Raw genomic sequence first — 6172 nt, 5'->3', positions numbered from 1 at the left:
GAAACGTGTTTCAGTATGCGATCTGCTTCAATATAATACACCATGCATCTTAGAGTTTGTTCTTCTTGTGGACAATGCAAAACAACATGTCCTTAAATATACAGTGCCAGTCAAAAGTTTGGACACACCTACTCATTCCTAGGTTTTTCTTAGTTTTTTATATTTTCTACACTGTAGAATAATAGTGAAGACATCAAAACTATGAAATAACACATATGGAATCATGTAGTAGGCAAACAAAGTGTTAAACAAATCAAAATATATTTTATTTTTGAGATTTTTCAAAGTAGCCACCCTTTGCCTTTGCACCGTTACTGATTACAATTTCAGATAGGTAACTAGTAACTGTAACGGATTACAATTAGAAAGTAACCTACCAACCCTGTGTATCCACACCTACATTTATACTCTTTATTTTTACAATAATAAGGAGATTCACATGCAGGACTCTGACACGCTGGCACTGGCACATGTCCACCAAAGTTATTATAGATTTGTGTTTATATTTGTTTCTATGACTTTTTCCATTTTTTTAATTCAGCTAACTTTCAGTCAGTCTTCAAACCTGATTTTGTCACATAGCTAGCAGAGAGCAGATGTTTCGGGAAACCGGATTTATTCGGTTGAAAAATGGTCACGCCAAAATAGACAGGCGAAAAGGCCGACCCAAAACAGGACACCAAACAGTCCGGAAAAATGCACAAACAATAACCATCCATGACAAAACAGAGAACAAGCCGGCACAAAAGCAGGAGGGCATAAGCGGCTTAAATATCCCTGCAATAACCCCAAACAAGAAACAGGTGAAACCAATAAAGACATAACCAACAGAAAAAGGGAATCGGTGGCAGCTAGTGGACCGGTGACAACGACCGCAGAGCGCAGCCCGAACAGGAAGTGGAGCCACATTTGTTGGAAGTCGTGACAGATTTGGCAGGTTTTTATTTAGTTTAAACCCCTAGAGTCTATTGACACCCAGGTACGTTAATCTAAGTAACATAATAAAACAACATTTAAAAAATCCTTCAGTTTAAAATACAGCCGTGGCCCAAAGTTTTGAGAATGACACAAATATTAATTTTCACAAAGTCTGCTGCCTCAGTTTGTATGATGGCAATTTGCATATACTCCAGAATATTATGAAGAGTGATCAGATGAATTGCAATTAATTGCAAAGTCCCTCTATGCCATTCAAATGAATTGAAACCAAAAAAGAAATTCCACTGCATTTCAGCCTTGCCACAAAGGACCAGCTGACATCATGTCAGGGATTCTCTCGTTAGCACAGGTGTGAGTGTTGATGAGGACAAGGCTGGAGATCACTCTGTCATGCTGATTGAGTTCGAATAACAGACTGGAAGCTTGGAATCATTGTTCTTTCTCTGTCAACCATGGTTACCTGCAAGGAAACACGTGCTGTCATCATTGCTTTGCACAAAACGGCTTCACAGGCAAGGATATTGCTGCCAGTAAGATTGCATCTAAATCAACCATTTATCGGATCATCAAGAACTTCAAGGAGAGTAGTTCAATTGTTGTGAAGAAGGCTTCAGGGCGCTCAAGAAAGTCCAGCAAGCGCCAGGACCATCTCCTAAAGTTGATTCAGCTGCGGGATCGGGGCACCACCAGTACAGAGCTTGCTCAGGAATGGCAGCAGGCAGGTGTGAGTGCATCTGCACGCACAGTGAGGTGAAGACTTTGGAGATGGCCTAGTGTCAAGGGGGCAGCAAAGAAGCCACTTCTCTCCAGGAAAAACATCAGGGACAGACTGATATTCTGAAAAAGGTACAGGGATTGGACTGCTGAGGACTGGGTTAAAGTCATTTTCTCTGATGAATCCCCTTTCCAATTGTTTGGGGCATCCGGAAAAAAGCTTGGCCGGAGAAGACAAGGTGAGCGCCTCCATCAGTCCTGTGTCATGCCAACAGTAAAGCATCCTGAGACCATTCATGTGCTGGGTTGCTTCTCAGCCAAGGGGGTGGGCTCACTCACAATTTTGCCTAAGAACACAGCCATGAATAAAGAATGGTACCAACACATCCTCTGAGAACAACTTCTCCCAACCACCCAGGAACAGTTTGGTGACGAACTATGCCTTTTCCAGCATGATGGAGCACCTTGCTATAAGTCAAAAGTGATAACTAAGTGGCTCGGGGAACAAAACATTGATATTTTGGGTCCATAGCCAGGAAACTCCCCAGGCCTAACTCCCATTGAGAACTTTTGGTCAATCCTCAAGAGGCGGGTGGACAAACAAAACCCCACAAATTCTGACAAACTCCAAGCATTGATTATGCAAGAATGGGCTTCCATCAGTCAGGATGTGGCCCAGAAGTTCATTGACAGCATGCCAGGGCGGATTGCAGAGGTCTTGAAAAGAAGGGCCAACACTGCAAATATTGACTCTTTGCATCAATTTCATGTAATTGTCAATAAAAGCCTTTGACACTCATGAAATGCTTGTAATTATACTTCAGTATTCCATAGTAACATCTGACAAAAATATCTAAAGACACTGAAGCAGCAAACTTTGTGGAAATGAATGTTGATGTCATTCTCAACACTTTTGGCCACGACTGTAGATATCTGTTTTTTGTATGGGTTGTGTCTCAATCCACCACATCCATCTATGTCGCCCTTCCGCCTCTGCGGTGGGAAGTGACAGTGCTCCATGGCTATTTGTCAGACCAGGAAACATCCCGAAAATCGGTCTTCTCACGAAAACCTCTAGCATCCGAACAGTTTGGCCTACAAAATAGTATGACTACTCTACAGAAAGGGGAGACTCACGAACACGATGAACTCATCTATAGGTAACCCATACATATTCATGGAAGTATGGAGGTAGTGTTTTGTGCTCACAGAAAAGGGGTTAAAAATATAAAAATATGAATTTATTTCCAGAGATTATTTATTTCAAAACCTCATTCCTTATGATTAATCTTTTTACTGTCTTTTTTGTTGCCATTTATGAATGTGATATTCAATGCGTCTCTGTGAGCTATAGTAGTAAAGGCCAAATTAAATATTTTATCAAACATTTTTTAAATAAAAAAAAGGATATACCTAAAAGGGTCCTAAAATTCTAAACCAAATAGCTAAATGGTCCATGGTATGACCTTCTGAGAACAATTACGCTTAGAATTTCGGAGGTTTACAAAACCGTATTGCATGCAGTGATTATTCACGGTTAGACAGACCGTCTGAAAAGTTGTACACTTCGGCCTTGCTGTGGTCAGTTGTTCAAATGAACAACCTATAGCTAAGGTTAGGTTTAAGATATAAAGTAAATCTCAATGCCACTTGAATATAAAAGGAATATCGTGAAGATTGGGTATAAAAAAATACGGAGGGAAAGAAACTCTCTTGTGCCCATGTTTACACCAATCCAATGCTTTAGTAGTACATGTTAAAATCTTATTTTCCTAACCCCTAAACCTAACCCCAACCGTAATCCATACCTTAACCCTAACCCATAACCCTAAACCTACCCACTAAACCCTTACCCTAATCCTAATTCTAACCCTAACTCTAATTCTAACCCTAATCCTAACCCCTAAACTAAAATAGTCTTTGTTCTCATGTGGATGTGGAAAATGTGGGAGAATGGGAGAATTTTCATTGTTTCCCCACAAAGATAGAAGAACCAACCAACCCCCAATCAACCACACACACACACACACAATAAAACCTGTGCATAAAACATTTATGTTGAGACCCCTCAGTGAGATTCGATCATGCATGAAGCACATTCTGCTCAGCAAGTGGGAAAAGTGCCATCAGAGGAGAATAAGGAATGAGGGCAAAGAGGTGACCACACACTTTCTCTCATATTCAATCCACTTTTTTAAAGCCCAATTCAATTAACCTGCTTTCGCCTGCCTCTCGCAACTTGCATTTACTGCAAAAGCACAGTCCAGCTTTAAGCACTGATTGCCCTCCCCTCTCAGCTAGCAAAGATTTATGATTTAACCAAATCTCCAGAATTAAGCAAACTGATTTAGGCAAAGCCACCAGTCATCCTTTTTTTGGCAGGCCATTGCATATGCCATAGAGACAGAACAAAGTTGTAGACATATTTGACATATATTAGTATTAAATTGAATATCTGTAAGTGGATGGAACTGACCTCAACACTTGAATGTTGTGCATTAATAAGTCTTCTGAGCTGTGTGTTATAGTCATTTGGAGGAGTTGTGTGTTGACAAAACACTGAGGTCTTGGCACACAAGATGCACCGTGTCATATAAAAATTAAATAAGACGTAAAAATGTACCTATTCCATGTCTAATAATGGCTGAAGCACATGTGCAGTCAATCCCGGCATTACCATCATAGTCAAGTCCAAACCTTCCTCTTTTTTTACAAAGACAAAGGAACAGAGACATATACTGCAATGCTTAGAATAAACTGTGGCAGACATAAGGATGGACTAGCGCCAGGATACCCACAGTGACCAGTATGGTTTCACAGCTGTGTTATAGACGTGGTCATTTTCAAATCTGAATGCACTTGGTCAGTCTTCAGAGGGTTGTGACCATCCTTATCGAATTGAGCTCCGAATATGAACATGCTACAATCATTTTTTTGTTGCTGATAATTGTTATTGTCAATCTGAATGGTCATGTAGACCAACTGTTATGCTTGAAAGTAACTGTGGGAATCACCTTTCCTTTCCTCAAGCGGTTGAAAGCAAATTAAGTTAGGTGAGCCTTTTTGGTTATTTTTTTACAATGCTTTTAGACCGTTTTTAGATTTGAACAACAACTGGCCTAAATAACTCTGCAGATATAGCCTACAGTCCTTGGTGCTTTCTTCAATGGAACATTCTAATGTCGATGTTTAGGCAAGGATGCACTTTTTTTTCCTCGAGAGGGCGACCAGAGTGTATCACATCCACAAATAACTAATCTGTCCCCCAAATCTACAGATCAAGCTTTTCTCTCTAATTTAATATTTTGCCACTTAGGACCAATTAGTTAATACAAGAAAGTATTTATTTAGCATTACTCTTGATATGAATCCTATTGCAAGATAACAGATACACTGATTGGTTTGGGATTTTACTTTCAATGCACTAATAAGCACGCGCAAGAAGAATCCCTACAGGCAATCACAACAGAATAACTTATCTTTCAATATTCTATCCCAAGACATTTCACAGATTTGTTGAATGTAACTTTTTATTGACATGTTGTTGTTTTTTAAACAGAAAATGTACACATCTTTTAGTGAGTAGATGCGCATCTACATCTCTCTGTATTGACTGTGCTTTTGGTCATTCTTGTTGCTGAATTTACTTTTAGAACCATGACTGACTGAGGATTCTGTGCTGCCATCTTGTGGCAAATGATACACCTTGCTTGCACATCTTTTTTTAATGCAATGACAACAGTTACAGATTACATATAGGATACACATATCGAGCTCAACTTTATGTGATCAATGACTAACACAAACACATATCTACATAAACAATAAATGCCTATGAGAAAGGACTTTTAGCAATAGCATGTTTCTCTGTCTGAAATCACTGCATGTTGAGCATCCTGTCGAAGTAAAGTGGTGTGAACTTGTACCCAGATTCTTTGTAGAAATTGTTTTGGGATTGAACCCGGTAAAGATAGATGAGACATAAAAACATAACGTTTGGAAACATCATAAAACTGTAGTTCAATTCTGGTCTTATTGTTGTACTGATTTCAAATCATCAGTATTGGCTGCCATTGCTGCTTCATTTGTGTTAATTAGCTACCGGTCTGTTATGTGAATGGAGTGTTACAGAATTTGAAAGCTATATATTAGGTTGTGTGTGCACGCGCGCATATGCATGTGTTTGTATTCACGTGCATGTGTTTGTATTCACATGCACACGCACACAGTTCATTTTTAAGAAATCTACATTGATGTGCACCCTAAATCTGTCTGTGTACACCCAGAATGCTTTGTAATTAAATCAAGTTCAGTGTACTTATTGATCCCTTTATCATAGCAGGTTTAAGTCAGACACTGGACACCAAATCTCAGCAACAATCAGCTTCTTTGTGATGTCTATGTTACACAGGTTCAGTGTGTAATAGATGGTCTTCATCTTCTTTAGTGGTCCACTCCGGGAGGTTGGCTGCTGCTGCTGCTGTAGTGAGGGCAGTCGCATGGAACTGTTCTGTCCTCT

The 6172-nt window shown here is 39.6% G+C and overlaps 1 protein-coding gene across 1 annotated transcript in view; it reads right to left on the bottom strand.

Annotated features, from left to right (window-relative positions):
* The window catches only part of LOC118382633 (dynein axonemal heavy chain 5), a 150217-nt gene that overhangs the window by 86883 nt on the left and 57162 nt on the right, over positions 1-6172 (bottom strand).

Source organism: Oncorhynchus keta, chromosome 4, assembly GCF_023373465.1.
Source record: "Oncorhynchus keta strain PuntledgeMale-10-30-2019 chromosome 4, Oket_V2, whole genome shotgun sequence".
In the NCBI taxonomy this organism is placed as follows: domain Eukaryota; kingdom Metazoa; phylum Chordata; class Actinopteri; order Salmoniformes; family Salmonidae; genus Oncorhynchus; species Oncorhynchus keta.
Note: the sequence above shows the minus strand (reverse complement) of the source record. Positions and strands in the feature narration are given on the sequence as shown.